Here is a 14,868-nt window from a genome sequence, read left to right as displayed (position 1 = left end):
GAGGGGTGTAATGTCATTTTTTCCTGTCAGTGACTGCGCAAGGAAAGGGAAAAATGGTGAAAAAATGGTTGAGTTGTGGATGCGTGCAGAATCTGCCCTGAATCTGCGCAGAGCTCCTAGCGTGGGGGCTCCACGCGCTGCAGTTACGTGGTGGAGGAATGAGGCAAAGGGATGGGAAATGAGGCAAAAGGATGGGAGTTTTCCCTGATTTGTGAAGAGACGCCGGAGGCTGTGCTTTGTGGGACACCAGGTTCTCTCACAAGCCCTGGGAGGGCTGTGTGGTAGGGAAGGTAATGTTTAAGTGCCACCGCGTTGTTTTATAAATCTGTTTTTCACTTACATCCCTCCTCAGGAGCTATCACCTTGAAGGATACCAGGCAGAGGGGAATAAAGTCCTGTCCGGCTTCCTGGCCTGTTGCTGCAACTTCCAGAATTCAAAGACAACTCGCTTTCTGTCTTCCTTGGAGGTGCTGCCATTTTTAAAAGAAAGCAGGGTATCTAGTAGCACAAGACTTTTTTTCATCATTTGTGCGTAACTATAAGGTTGAGTGGCAAAGGAACTAGGGGATATAGGGCTAGGGCAAGACCTGGGTTTATTCCCTCCGGTTGTGAAGCAGCGGCACCAGGCCACACCACCCTGCAGCACAGCTCTGTGCTGAGTGACCTCCTGTAATGGTAACCCGGGTAGTTCAGTCTACCTGGCTCGTACAGCTCCTGAGCCTTGCTCTGAAAACCCTCTTCCATGCAGTTTGGGGATTACAGCTCCAGCACTGTACCGAGGATTGCCCCAGAGGGGAAAAACGGGATGCCAAGAGACCTTTGCATTGAACAGGAAAGGGCCTGCTTATCCCGCTTTGTACACAGCCTGGTAGAGGTTGCTAATTGCACTCAGTGTTTCAGAAGATTACCTGTGAAATCTGGAGTTAGGCTACATCCTCCCTTTGACCCTAGATAATCATTACACCTATTAAGTCATCACAGCAAGTGTGCAACCTATAGCTCTTCTGGAAAAGGTAACAAGAACGGGAGCTGCATACGTTTCCCACGTACTAACCTCGCACCCTCAGAGATGTTTCCATGTGACTGCAGCATCCTCTGACACTACCTGCTCATCCTAAAGCGAGCGAGAGCCTATTGAGCCATAACTGGACTTCTAAGGAGTTAAAGGAGTTATTTTTGAATTTGGCTTCTTGTGGAGCTAGAGGCATCTCAGCTTCAGTGTGGCCCATTTCATTCATTATTCTTCAAATTGAGTCAAATTCCAAGGGTTCCAAGGGTCTGGATGCTCTCATGTCTGTAGCAGGGCAAGAATATGAACACGTTGACCATCAGAACTAGCCACTGTTTCAAAAGCAACAGGCACAGAGACCCACCCCATATCCCGTGAAAGCCACTTAAACATCCCTCAGAACAGAGGGAATTTAAAGACTACCAGCAAGTTGTATAGGAATGAATGGGACAGGTTATTAATGTCCTAATAGCATCTAGTATTTATTCTAATGAATCTTAGTATCTTCCAATTAAACACAAACCCCAATATTACTACAGACTAAATCCAAGCAGAGAGTTATTCTTATTCTGCAGCAACCTACTGTTACTAATCTTGAGCTTTTCTCCATGGCTACCACATCAAAACAGGAGATAAAGATAAAAGGGAAAATTTCTGTCTATGAAATTTAAGTCCATCTCTCTGAAGAAACAGGATATCAAAAAGACAATGCATATGTTCAATGCCCTGCAGATTCTGAAATTTTCATGGAGATTCCTGTGCCACTCTTTCTTTCTTGCAGAGTCATTGTGTTTACCCAATGTAAGGTGCAGTGGCATTCGTCTTATTCAGAAATAACAAGAATTGTGCATTTATAAAACACAGTTGTTTCCTTTTAAGAAAGGAGAACCTGCATTTGTTCCCCTCTCATTTTTTCCTTTAGAAAAATACTAATTTTTCAGTTTGCCCAGCTCAGGAACAATTACAACATTTAACTATTCCTGCTTCCTGAAGTTTCCTGGCACATCGCTTGTGCTGCTGAGGATTTGGGGAGCATTCTCTGAGAAATAACAAACTCACAAGTGTGACACCCGTTCTTAAGCTGCTGTCAATGGGAGCTGAGGCCTCTGTCACAGTGGCTCTTGAGATTTTCTGAGGCTAGCTCCTGACTTGTATAGTTCGAACCAAGCTGTGGAAGGCTCAGTGTCATTAAGCCCTTTGTTTTCCGTCCTGTGAAGACACGAGAATCTTTCCTATGAAGAAAAAAACCTTCAGACACTATGAACACTTCTTGACTGTGCCAGCCCACACAGTAAAGGTGGCACAGCAGCCCGGAACATTAGTCGAAACAAAACAGGAGCAGAAAATAGTGACACCATTTTGTCATGTAGTAATTGTTAAAACAAGGCCTGCTTGCTACACACACGCACATGAGCGTTTGTAAGTTTGCTATAGTTTAATTTACTCTTGGGCACAGCTTAGGAATGTTTCTAGAACAAAGCCTTTTGGTGCAGCAGATAGCTTGGGAAAAGATTTGCCTCTGGGGGCTGGAAACTGTTTCAATCTCTCCTGTGTCTCTTGGAGGAATTTTTAATTTTAAAGCATTGATGATTATGCCAATTAGTTCTTACCCCCAAATGACAATGGAATATAAATGTTGACTGTAGCTAAAACATACTGCAAATGTGCTGCAAACTTTCCCTCCAGAGAGTCATCTGTATTACATGATAGCTCAGCTGGGAAGATGCAGAGTTCCTCCACATGGAAAAGCACAGCAACTGTATCCTCAATCCACGTCATCCCAAGGTGGCACTTCTAGACTTTGCTGGATAGTCAAGAATCAGTTGTTACTTTACCACTTGGACATGCTTCTCCGCATAACATGTACTAAAAATGTCCAATTTAGTTCTCAGGTAAACATGAATATTTTCCTTAAATCTGATTTATGAGCAACGCCAAAGGGTTTAGCTAGGATTCCTCAAAAAAAACTTGAATTGCAAGTGAAGCTTTCTCAGGATTTAACCTATAAGACTGAAGATCCTGGGTCCAAAAACAGATTTCAAGGGGGCCATGCAGGAGCCTGTGCTGCTTGCTGGTTTGAAACTCTACGGCTGAATAGCTTGAAAAGTTCTCAATTCTGTATATGCTTGGTAGAATGGAGAAAGGTACTCAGGAATATGTTGCCATGAAGTAGTACTCCTTAAGTGTCATCCTGCTTCTGGTAGAGCAATCAGAGGAGACTCCTCCCTAGGTACTCCTCAACAGGAAAAGGAGAGGAACACTTCTTGGGTATTCTCTGGAAGATGCTGGACTTTGGCATTCACTCTGAGGTCTTTTTGCTTCCCTTGGGCCCAGGTCTCCAAATAAGAACCCCATTTCGACTTCTGGTAAAAGACACAAAAAAGTTAGTCTGTGTGCGCATATGGCTAAAATGTTAGGTCCAGTTATGGCATCTTGTCCTCGTCACAAAGAGTCCATTTGCTCCTACAAGCACAAGGACCGTCCATGCTAATAACCAACACGTAATACATGAAGGTTCCTCAGTGCCTCTCCTGCATTTTTTCAGGCACTGTAAAAAAAAGACAAATTCTCACACAATCTACCAGGAAAGAACTTGCAGAACAACTCTGCTTATCAAAACCCACAGAGAAAAAAAAATTGAAGCCCTAAACTGAACACTTTTAACACTTTAAAAGGACTCAAAATCTTTAGTGATCTTTTTCCTAGTTCAAGCCTGTTTTCATCAAAGCATTATGAACTTCCATTACTTAAAAGCACATCAGGTCGTATGTCTGACCACCAGGCTGAAACCTCTGTCGCATGATTCTGCCAGAGCTGATTGCCTTTACTTCCCAATAAAGGTCACCTGAGATACTTCAAACACCTTGCAGTCTGTAGGGAGCCCGCTGTGTGTGTACTTGCTCACTTATTTCATGGACAAAGTACTGACCTTGCTACAAAACTGGTCCTATATCCCCAGCTACACCATCTTCTCTAAAACAAAGATTTCGTTTTCAGCCCAGTCCACTGGTAAGAGCATCTGACAGATGCCAGACTAGAGGTTTCCACCTGCCTCAGTCCTTGCAGAGGGGTCAGAGCAGCTGCTTGAATCCACAACATTCAGTGACAGAGTTCAGCTGCACGGGTCCTGCCAGAAGGATGCTTGTCCGTCTAAGGAGCACAAAGGACAGGTCGATTTCTGTGGATTAAGCTGCCTTCAAATTTTGTAATTGACTCCTGCAGTTTTCCACTGGAATCACGGCCCTCTGTATAGCTAATTTAAACCTACTGACAATACACTTGCTTGTCTTTGTGATCTTTTGCAGACCTCTTCAAAGCAGCGCACGGAATTCCAAGGATTCATAGCCCACAGGTTAAAAAGAGTCCTAGAAAAACAGAATGCCTGTACTTATTTTTCTGAGGATCACTGTCGTAAGATGAAATCTTGGCCCCAATTGAACTCAATGGGAATTTTGCCACTGACTTAAATGGAGCTAAAATGTCACCCCTGCTATTTGTCAAGTCAATTACATCCAGACAATACTGTAACATCTGGCTCCAACTGAACACACAGAAAAGTTCACTTCCTTAGTCTCTGAAGACAACACAGGACATTGGCTATCTCATTAAGAATGAGAAATTTGTTCTTGGCGAGCTGTTTGTAAGAAAACAGTGGATCCATCCAGTGACACTATCGGAACCAAATCCCTGTTCTTTAGCATACGGCCACTGGCAATGGCATCAATGGATTCTCTGTCATTTTCTGGGAAGAATGTCAAAAGCACCCATCTACTGTTAAAATTCATTGTGCTGTAAAAACTCTGTTTATAACAACAGATCGGTCCTCGTCTGTGGTTTCCCACAGACATGGGGGGTTTTCACCCAACTCATCTCCTGTTTTCCAAGCCGCTGGAAGGTCCCTTGCTAGGTTCGATAGCAGCTGCTCAGCCTAAGCCCCTCTCTGAGCGTGGTGATCGTAGGTAAGCCTGAAGGGTAACTGACTACAGAAGGCCAACTGATGTGAGCCAGTTTCCCTCTAAAATCTCAGCTGAGACATTATTTTACTGCAAAATATTCAGGTTAGGTCAACAACAAGCAGGGTCCATCTTTTAATGGCAGAAAAAATAAAGCTATAGAGTTATTTGATCAGAGGAGACTTAAAAAATCTACTCGAATGGGAAGAATCATCACACAATGTCTGGGGAAAAGGAGACATACAAAGAGACTTTTATGTTTGAGGTGGAAAGGGATCCACACGCTGCTGCTCCCTGCCCCAGGTACTGGTGAGTTACCACTGCACACCTGTGTAAAAGCAGCTTCCTTCCGTCTTGTTCCATCCCCTGGGAAACAAAAGCAAAGTCAGTCTCCAGTATCTGATGAGCCTTAATTCCCAGCACTTAAATAATTAGCTTCTCAAATGTACGAAAACAACTCTCATTTTCTGGATTAATGAAGGAAGCTGGGTTCCACTGAGCAAAGCTATTATGGAGCTGCTAATGCACGGTTTGATTTCATCGCCTGCCACTAAACACAGAGCAATGTGGGCTCCTGGGAGAGCAACAACACAAGGAGAGCAACGCTGGAGGGTTAAAGAGGAAGGCAGCAGGGGAAACCCTGGCAGTACAGGCCTTTGTGGTTTATGCAGAAGGAGGGCTGGCTTTGTCTGCGTGTCCGCTGAGCTTTATCTAGGTTTCTGAAGATGCCATATCACCCAAAAGAAGACCAAAGCTCAAGGACATCATAAGGGGTGGACAGTTTGCTTTAACCACAGACCAGTCAAAGGCGGTTTCTGAAGCAGGGTAACAGAAATGGAACACACGAAGAAGCCTACACCGTAGGTAGCCATTTGGCAGCTTCTGCACAGGTTCAGAAGCTCCAGCAGCAAATAACGGCAAAAAACTTTAGTGCAGTTTCAGCTGGAAGGCGACAGGGATACTAGAACACGCTTGTCCCCCCTGCTCATTTGGCTGATGAGTTCAGGGAAACTGATTGCAAAGAGTCATTATTTTTCATGTCTCACCTTGGCAGGTACAGACACAGAAACCCTTCCAAACAAAATCCTGTTTCTTTTATACCTTGGCACAGAATTGGTGATTTACTTTTCTGTAACTGGATGGAGAAGGGACTGAGAAAACGTCAGAAAAGGGCTGCTTTGCTCTGTCCTGGCAGATTTAAACCTAGGCCATATTACACGAACAACTCAGTGCTATTAGGACTGTTTGTTTCCCCTCTCTGCATAAATATTTTGCTGCCTTGCCTCAGACTGTACAACCTGTTTCACACAGAACCGAAAGTCTACACTGAACCTCTCTATGTGGTACATGGAATGGGGAACAGAGAATGACTAGGAAATCGGGGCTTTTGAGGTGTAACTCCAGCTATTCAACAAATGCAAAGTCATGCAACTCCTCAGACACCAGGAGATGGAAAGGCCTGCAGTGTTGATTTCCTTAGAGTCTTCACCATCAAAAATCCCTTCAGGTTGTGTCACTCTTCCCTACCCATGAGTACATACAGATCAGTGGAACAGAGGACCTGCGGTTCTACATGTGGATTTGGGATGAAATGGCTTCTTATGGTGAAGTTCTTCTAACTGCAGTAGTGTGAATAAGCCCGCCAACATCTAACTTCTGTCACACCTTTCCAAACGAAATGAAACAAACCAAAACTTTTGATCTCTGTAAGAAAAGCCTGAAATTGCAATAGAAGCCCTGGGTTAATAAAGAAATTTTGGTGCAGATATGCAGCAGGATTTGAGAGATTAATGAGGAAAAATCAATGAAACTGTGATGATTTATGCAGCGAAGTTTGTGCTTGACTGAACTTAGCCTGACTTTCAGAGATAGGCACCAAGGACACGAGACCTTCAGACAGATGCTGAAGAACCTCAGCACCTACCCAAAACCAGAGCAGTTTCCTATAGATGCCCTTTCAAACTTAAGCGTCAGAGATGCTGCTTCTTCTGTCAGGGCTTGTTGGACCACTGACTTCTGAGGAGTTACAACCCATGTAATTTAGCTGAAGCAATCAGGAAATAATTATGTACAGTGGAGAATTAAAAGATGGTAATTAAACTGTACAAATAAATAACTGTAGTGACTAAAAAAGTCCACCCAAAGCCTACTTTTGGAGCAGTATTTAATGTAAATGAATCACTTAGTGGACAATGCAACAATCATCTGTTCAGCTTCTATTCATTATCAAAAACAATACAAAAGGATTGGCAGGGAATAGCCATGTGCCAGAGGGAGCCCTTTAGGAAATACCACAGAATCTGGACTGGCTTTTGTCTGTTCTTCTATTGTTTTCTGACAATGCTTTGCTAATGAATGTCCAACGTCATTTTGGTTGTCCTTTTTTCCTTTTTTTTTTCCCAAAACAAATCAGTAGTAATGTTGGCCTTTCAGAATGAACTGAAGTGCTTGTTCATGTTAGGAAGAGTTCCACATGTTAGGTATGAGTTTTGCCAAGGCCTACAAGGCTGAGGAGGTGTGGTCTCAGACAGTCTGGAAAATCCCACAGTAGGTGTTCAGACAAAATCCTTTGATTTGGGCAAAAATCCATTAAGTTTTAATGAAAGTATCACGTAACTTTGAAACTTCAAGTGCTTACTGAATTCAGTATTTAAGTTGTATATTCAGTAAGTTCACCTTTTGTTACTCAATTTGAAGTGATGCTAACTTCATTCTAAGAAATAAGCTACTTTTCAACAGGGCATATTTGTACTGATCATGCCCAACATTATCCTGGGAGTTATCTGCCAGAAACTGTAAGCTAAAAAGAATCCCCATTAGGGATCTGAGGAGGCAAACCTATGCTAGAAAAAGGAGGATGAAAAGACAGTACCAAGCACTAAAACACTGTCATTGTGTTTCAGAACTGATGACCTGCAGCCATTCCCATCTCGTTACTGTTTTGCAGTAACGGAAATGTCAGATGCGATGGTATCCCAGGTACCTGTGGGGGCACCTTTTTCTTACCTGGTTCCTTGGCTCACTCCTGTGTCCCTGCAGCAATTTACAGCCCCCGCAGTGCTGCTGGTTCAATTCTCTGCAGACCTGCAGCGTAAGCCAAATCACTGAAATGGTCTGTGTTAAGAGAAAAGGGCAACAATGATGAAGAAAAAAGAGTGGGGCAGATAAGCAGGCTTTACTACAGAGAAAAAGGCATGTGGAGTGGCACCCAGATTTGACTTCCCAAGGTTGTCTCTGGGGCCATGATGTACAGGGTTTGTTTTATTTTGTCTTAAATAAAATCTTAGGGTCTGCAGCAAACTTCTGCATCCAGAGATTATTTTTGTCAAACCTAGTGACAACAGAGTATGTGGGTTTCTAGTTAATGCTATCTAAAATTTGATATATAAATGCACACTTCATAAAATCTTGCTACCAGCTCAGTCGTCCAAATAAAATAGAGAGGGCATCAAGCCCCACAGGGCTTACTCTTGCAAAACCCTCACCAAGCTAGCTGCATAGTTTGGCTTGCAGCTGGGGAGTTTTACTCACAGCACGTTTCCAGAATCCCACTGAAGATGGGACTCGAGCGGATTGCTGCCAGCCCATACTGGGACTGTTCATGGTATCAACATTTCCAGCTTCTACCTGCCCTTCATCTCACGACTGTTGAAGCAGAGGCTTCTCCGTGGCCACCACAGCTCGGTGCTTGGAATATTAATGCAAGCTGAAATAGGTGGCAGTTGAGATTAATGCTGTAACTGAGATTAAGGCTGTGACTGGTGACGCACAGCTCGCCCTGCCACCTCCGGTACTGGACACAAACCTCTGGCAGCAGGCTGGGGCAGCGACAGCTACAGTCAGCACGCCCGGGACCGCTGAGTAGTACACCAGTAGTACTACAACGACCATGGCACTTCAGCTCAAGGTGCCCATTTCTTAGTGCCTACGAGGCAGAGCTTCCATGTGGAAATGGCTGGCTCTCGTAGGCTGGAGCAGGAACACAGAATGCTGCCCTGTGATTAAAAAATTTATTTTTTATTGTTTTTTACCACTGGACAGGGGTTGGGAAGGGAGGAACAACTGCTCAGCTTCTGATAAACAATAGTTCATTTCACAAGACTGTTGCTACCACTTGTACTAATTGACATTTTTTGGTAGCAATTTCTGTTCAAAGACAAGAGATCTCAAGGATCTTTTTGGAAGGAAACCGACCACTTATATCACAATGCAGTAGATTAAAGGCATCACCCAAATACTGGGATAAACTGAGAAGAAACCAGACTAATTGATCCCCTTTGCTTAATAAACTTCCCCTAAAATATAAAAATAAAATAATAAAAAAAAACACTAAAATTCTGTTCCTCCCTGCTCTGGTAAAGATTTTTTTGTTGTTAGTCCCTCGAGTGGTTGCTTAAGTCAGGTCTCACTGTAATTACATACCTCACAGCAGTGCAGGGAGACTTAATTAAGAGAGTCACTGGAGGTGCGTTGTCAGACAGATATGACCTAGTCCTGTCGGAGAAGGCGCTAGGATCCAGCTGCAGCGGGCATGTTAAGTAAGACAATTGAAGTTTGCAGCGGGTTTCGAGATCCTCCTGCAGAAAGCAGCGCGGACACACCCAGCAGCCTTTATTCAAAGCCCCTGGACTCCATCATCAGGGAGCCTGTGGTTTTCCAAATCTCTCTGTACTCACCAGGAGACGCTCTGCCACACCACAAGATTTCATATTCCCTCCCCCCCCCCCCCCCCCCCCCCCTTCAAAAAGTGTGACTCACCAGTTTCAAACGGTGACATTTCATTCCCAAACTATTCCGGGAGCAGCTGGCTCTGTAACACATGGGGATGTGGGGAACGGGGAGGAGGGAGGGAAGAGCCAGACTGCAAAGTGAAAACCACTCATTCTCTCTCCCCCACACAGGTATGTTGCTTTTAAATTTCAGAACCACACAATTTGGGACAGGCTGGCAAATTCCATCGGAAGAAAACAATAAAACAAGCACATTCTGGAAAAAAATAAATATCTGTACAAGCCAGTGATGCAATTCCCTCCCAGCCAGGATGGAGCGGGAGAGTGCCTTGCTCTCCAGATCTCACAGACGTGAGGAAATGCACTGTCCCCACTTCTCACTCTTCTTACGAGCTTGAACCCTGCAGTTCTGGGTCGCTCCTTCAAACGCTCTCTGTGATGCAGACCCGGGGTTTAGTCATCAGCAATATCCTACTAACCACGAACAAATGTATGTGCAGTGGGAAGACTACAACGGGGGGGGGATGACAAAGAAATCACTGTCAGCTCCCGGTCCCGAGAGGAGTTTTGTGTCACACTGCAAATTTGCATAGCTCGTGTCCCTGCTGCGGGGACGTCACTGCCATGAGCACAACATCCAGCACGTGAGCACGGGGCTGCCGCGGGCACTGCCCTCGCGGGCTTGTCGGCACTCACATGAAATTGCCACCAGTGGTGCAGTGCCAGAGGCAGGAGCATGATCTCTGCTGGCCTCAGTCTATAAACCCGCGCATGGCTGGCTGGCGTCACGGCAGCGCTCCAGCCCCATTCATTAACGTTTGTAGAATTCCCCGGGGAGGGAGCTGGACGTGATGCAACCCCGCAGCCTCCCTGATGCAACCTCGCAGCCTCCCCGTGGGCGCATCCGGGTGCAAGTCAGCCCGGCACGAAGGCAGCCTGCAGGCAGCGGTGGGAGCATCTCAGCCTCAACAAACGTCGCTGCTGCGGGCCAGGGGCTCGAGGCGGGCTCGGAAGGGGCCAACACAGGACGAATTTGGGGTGCTGAGGGCAGGCGAGGAGCTGATTTGCCCCGCACGGTCACGGATAGTGACAGCACACCCTGCACGCCCTGCCGTGCCTCGCGCTGTACGAGCGAATAACGCAGCCCTGTGCATGTCCGTGCAGGAAGCGTTTGATTACAATTTCATTCACCTCCTCCGCTGCCTGTACAAAAGGGAGGGCTGTTCTTGTGGCTCTCCCTACCCGGCAGCGGCGTGGGACCTTGCTTCCATCCTACTCCCATTCTTTACCTGGGGAAGCCTCGCTGAGATCAGCGCCCGTGGAAGGAAGAGGAGGCTGGCTCGCTGCGTGATACTGGCATGCAGCAGCAGTGACCTTGGCTAGGTAACCATCTCCTGAATACAAAGATGGATAAAAGGCAGCAATTCCTTACAAAAATAAAAAAATAAAATCTTCCGCTAAGGTAGGGAAGGGCAGCGGTTTGCTAAATAAATGCGTCTGTCGGAGCTGGATTTTTTTTTTTCCCAGCTTCCCTAAATGCCCTTCACCAGCAGAGAGGGGGAGGGGACCTGCTCTTTGAAGCCTTTTCCTTATGGGAATAGAAAACACGGAAAGAATTCAGTCCTCCGCCACAGCCCAGCAGCACCGATGCACGCTTCGAAGGGCAAAGCCCGGGAGAGGAGCTCGCTGCTGGGCGCGGGTGGCCTGGAGCACTGCTGCCAGGCTGGCCTTGCTCAACACCCAGCATCAGCAAGTGTCCCCCACAGTGTTAAGGCAGAGGAAGAAGAGAAGGAATGGAGACCGGGGAAGAAAAATTAGGAGATTCTGTACAGAAAAGACCTGCAGTTACTCAAATCTTTGACCAAAAGCACCACCTAGTGAGGAAAGGGCACGCTGCAGCTGACGTTGCTCTGCATCCACCACAAACGGAATTTGACTTTCACCACAGGTTTGCCTACTGAAAAAAAAGCACAAGTAGCAGCATGCACCCTGCTGTACCCGAGTGAACACCAACACGTCCCCAAATTACCCTGCTCTGGACAAGTATTTCTCCAGTGGAAACGTGCTACCTTCCTCCCGTCAGAGAATCTCGGCCACCCTAAAGGCAGCAGGGGCTGAGGCACCGCAGGAAGAGAATTATTTCCATGTTACAATTTGGGAAGCAAAGAAAAGAAAAGGTAGGTGACCAGCCCAAGGTCATGCAGGAAGCCAGAGGCAGATCCGGGAATAGAGATCAGCAACCCCGGATCGAGCAATGCCTGAACAATAGAGCAGCCACTCGCCCTCTGTTGTCCTTTAACTCTTTCCTACCGCACCAAAGAGCAGAAGAGGTTGGCTGTACACTTCTCTGCATACGTGCTTGTTGCCTTACAGGTCTGGGACCCAGCTCTCGAACCTCACCTGCTTTTATCACACCAAGACAAAGAGGTAAGGCAGCAGGGAAAGCCGGGGCTGGATATCCTCACATCAGCAAGGCTTCAGGGAGGTGATGCTTCCACAGAGCAGGCCTGGGCTGTCCCTTCAGCAATTACAGCAAGCACAGTCAGTCTTTTTACAGAACAGTACCTCGGCTTTGCCATGTCTCCACTTCTGCGAGCGACAAAACATCACTAGCTCCCCCGGAAGCATTCAGCTCTGTTAAAAACGGTTGTGGTATGTTTGAGGATCTTTAGCTCCAGGAGAAGACATTGTTCCCTCTTCCCGTTTTTGGTTTAGCTGCAAGGGTCAGGGGTGTGCAGGACAACCATACAACATAAATGCAGCCTCACTAAGTCTGCTCTTTTTTTCATATTGCGCCTGGAAACGCTGCAGTGCAGGGTCTGGAAAAGACAGGAGTTATGAACAACTGGAACCAAAACACACAGAAAGTAACTTGAGGAAAATCAAAGACTCAGGTGGTGCAAAAGCCTGTGAGTGCACTGAAATGGACCTAGAGCAAGACTCTCCCAGGGAGAAGGGGTGAGAGGCTACTGACCAGGCATCCAGCGCCAGCTCTCTGAAAGGAGTTTGGTGTCCTTAAGTCAGAGCCCAGCTCCAAACCAGAACTGTAACTGGGGAAAAAAATCAAGGCTACCTCCTTGGGTCCATTGCTTGGAAGGGACAGACATCCTGGGCTGTTTTCAGTCACTCCTATAAACCCAATCTGTGCAAGCAGGGAGTGAAAGAGGAGAGACTGCACACCAGAGATTGCGACAAGAAAATCTTTATGCGTGCCACAGCCCTTTGAATATTTTCCAGCCAAAGGCATGGTGAAATTGGGAGCTTTCAGAACAAACCAGTTCAAGGATGTTTTCCCTGGGGAAGGTTTTGTTACCCTATGGGGATTTCTCCACAGATCTTTGCTCTTAGGGTAAGCAACCTAAACTTTTCTTAAAAGAGAAACCACTTCCTATATTCCTTGAAAATAGGTGACAAATAAGAGCCTGGAAGAACTAGAGCACAAAATTGTTGCCCTGGAGAATAGGGTTAAAAGGCTGTGTAGATCTGCACTCAGTGATGCTTGCAGCAAAGCAGATGTCACCAAACACAAGTGCAAATACTTCCCTGAGTTTGGAGATCTTTTCCTCCTCAAAAAGGAACTCCTGCACTTCAGGAGGGCAACAATAGAGCAGCAGGATGTTTGCAAAGGAAGTGTTAAACGCTAAAAGGATTCCAGTCCTTGGCTGTTCTGGGCTGAAACAAAGAGAAAGAAAAGAGGAGAGACTGAGTGCTAATGAAAACAACATTCGTAGTTTTAAAAGACTACACCAACATTTACCAGCCAGGCTGCGTGGTCTCCAAAACAAAAGTCCTAGATTCAGGCCAGACTCCTCTCTAATGCTGCTGAGAACAAAGACATGTTGACACAAATCACCCAAACGCCTTTTGGTGTTCTAGGCCACAAAACCAACACGCAATTTGTGAACAAGCAGGTTTAAATCAAAGTTTGTTGCTAATTAAATACGCTAGTTTAATCTAAGATAAAAGATTCCAGTCAAAGCAACAAAATCAAGCCTTATTTCAGTGCATTCATTCTCTAATTGCAGCTCTGACTAACCCTTGCAGCTCTGACTAACCCTTTGCTGTGCGACTCGCCTCTCACACAGACAACACAGGGCACTTGGTTTCAATCAACTTTGCCAGCACCTGCAGTCTTGTGACACTGACTGTTCCCTATTAAATTAAATAGGCTGTCAGATACCAGGTAAATTACCACAGGAGCTTGGATGTAGCTCTCAGGCATCTACGGTCCCGTAAGAAAGTCAGTGCATTAGGCTGCAGCTCGTCCTGTCCTGCTTTGGTGAGAAAGATGCTTTGAAATGGCTTTTTCTAGCTCTGATTTTCGGAAGACTGAACAGACTACAGCTTCCAGCAAGGCTGTCATGACACGAATGAAATTCTTGTTTTTCAATTTAATTTGGACAAGTATAATTATTGATTCTTTCCTTTTGTTTCACAATGGTCCTGAAGCCGGAAGTGAAAAAAAGTGCGTTACCATCAAACCTATGAGAACGCGATTTTTAGGAAGATCTTGAATCCTCTTCTATTTTTTCCTTCAGTATTGATCCCTTACTAATGACAAACAAACATACTGATGCGAACTCATGGCCCCAGTGTATTTTCCTTATTAGAGAGGCACAAAACGCTGTTATCATATGTAAAGTGCTTCAAATAACTGTCATAAAAAATCACACAAACACAACCGCTCACCTCACTGCTGTTCAAAGGGAAAGACATCAGGGATTAACTCCCTTTGTCTCTGGATAACGCCTCTGTAGATGTATCTCCTGCTCACACACGCCGTAGGGAATAGGAAGAGAAGCTCCTTGTGCCAGGACGAAGCCACGTGCCCTGCCCTCGGTGCAGGAGCTCCTTACACCACTGAGTCCAGCGGGACTTTGGGATTTGGGGATCACAGAGACCTTGGTTTCCAAAGGTTGGATTTGTGCTATAACCCGGCAGCACCCCATTGCCTGTTATCAGCACCACTGCCTTAACGAGGAGAGCTGAGGCTGCAATACCTTCAGGCCCCATTTCATCACAAGGAGAAAAGCCCTCAAACCACGGGCGCAGCCTGCGAGCCTTGCTGCGGGGAGCCCACTTGAGAACCAGGGAACCACACTGCCCCTGATCTCGCTGTCCACGCTTTGGGACCACGATCACAGCCTTGCACGGGGCGCTGCAGAAACGCCTCCTT

Source organism: Cygnus olor, chromosome 15 (genome assembly GCF_009769625.2).
Source record: "Cygnus olor isolate bCygOlo1 chromosome 15, bCygOlo1.pri.v2, whole genome shotgun sequence".
NCBI lineage: Eukaryota > Metazoa > Chordata > Aves > Anseriformes > Anatidae > Cygnus > Cygnus olor.
This window is presented reverse-complemented; position numbering follows the sequence as displayed.